We start from the raw sequence: 1,528 nt of genomic DNA on the forward strand, positions 1-1,528 counted from the left end.
ATGTTTTCTAACAAACGTGTTTTTCAGTTTTTATCAGACGTCAAGTTTTTACAGCTTCTTTCATATCATGCTTAATCACACTGGCCCTATACACCAGCCATCTTCATGCATTCGCTTAATTTTTGTTTTTAGTCGTCAATTTAGTATTTAATTGCACATCCGTCCTCATCAAATAACTTTATCCTTGGCGCTCATTGCCCTTGTCGGCCTTGCGCCATTAAACTGAAACCATCATCATCATCAGATCCCATCGGACACTACCCTTGCCAGGCCACTCTTAATTGAAAAAAAAAGCACCTAGAGAATGTGAAGGAAAGTTTGACATCCACCTAAATGCAGCCAAACGGCTACAAAGGAAAGCTATACAGCTTTGTCAGAAACTTCGCAGCTGAAGAAAAATTCGTCCTGGTCCAGGATTCGAACCCGGGACCACTGCTTAAACGGAGCAGTCGCTCCACCAACTGAGCTAACCAGGAGGCTAGTCGTTAGTAGCGCGAAAGCGAATTGATCAACAACTTGAAGTGAAGAACAGCTGTTAATCGACCAGATTTAGGAATCAGGTGTTAATCGACCAGATTCCTAAATCTGGTCGATTAACACCTGTCCTTCACTTCGAGTTGTTGATCAATTCGCTTTCGCGCTACTAACGACTAGCCTCCTGGTTAGCTCAGTTGGTAGAGCGACTGCTCCGTTTAAGCAGTGGTCCCGGGTTCGAATCCTGGACCAGGACGAATTTTTCTTCAACTGCGAAGTTTCTGAGAACGCTGTATAGCTTTCCTTTGTATCCGTATGGCTGCATTTAGGTGGATGTCAAACTTTCCTTCACAGAAACCTACTCCACTTTGGGCATTTCTCCTAAATCTGGTCGATTACCACCTAGAGAATGTTTGAAATTAGGGCCTTTGTAAGGGGGGTCACCAGGAGACGAGTTATGGGGTAGAAAAGAATCAAGAGAAGACGCAAAAGCTGCACAGTGGCAAGTGAGGTGTTTGAGATCTGAGAAAACATTTTGCTGACAATGGGGACAGTACGGAGAGGCTGAAGAGTCCAAGTGCAAATATTTCTCCGGTGTGGCGGGTGTAAGGGCAGCATTTGTCGTGTTAACAAAGACTTCTGCGGAGCGGGGTAACACCATGCAGGTTACCCTGTGGAGTCTTCCCAGCGAGCCACTTTCGGCGAGAATAGAGAAGAGAGTCTTAGCAGTCCGTGTGCTCCGTCATTTACGTTGGTACCGTGTTGACCGGGACCCGACTGGGAACTTTCGCATTCGTTCCGGTAGCGTGGATTAGTTCCGCGGGCTGGCCTTGTCATGTCCGCGAATTCGTTACGGCGGGGGATGCCCTCCCCGTCGTGCCCGCGCGCACAGGCGCAGTCTGGTCCCGGTCGACACGGTACCAACGGAAACTACGGAACAGACGGACTGATAAAACTCTAATGTCTAGCATGGTCCAGGTGGAGGCGCGGATGTAGGCCGGTACCAGGAGCAGGATCGGGAGCAATCAAGGGAGGAGTATTTTTGGAACCTTCA

The 1,528-nt window shown here is 48.2% G+C and overlaps 1 non-coding gene across 1 annotated transcript; it reads left to right on the forward strand.

Annotated features, from left to right (window-relative positions):
- Positions 1 to 656: 656 nt before the first annotated feature.
- Trnan-guu (transfer RNA asparagine (anticodon GUU)) lies at positions 657 to 730 on the forward strand. Its single transcript has one exon. It is a non-coding gene; the product is annotated as a tRNA-Asn (tRNA).
- Positions 731 to 1,528: the final 798 nt, after the last annotated feature.

This window comes from Haemaphysalis longicornis, unplaced genomic scaffold, assembly GCF_048455015.1.
Source record: "Haemaphysalis longicornis isolate Haplotype H1 unplaced genomic scaffold, Haemaphysalis longicornis Haplotype H1 scaffold_1, whole genome shotgun sequence".
Taxonomy (NCBI): Eukaryota; Metazoa; Arthropoda; class Arachnida; order Ixodida; family Ixodidae; genus Haemaphysalis; species Haemaphysalis longicornis.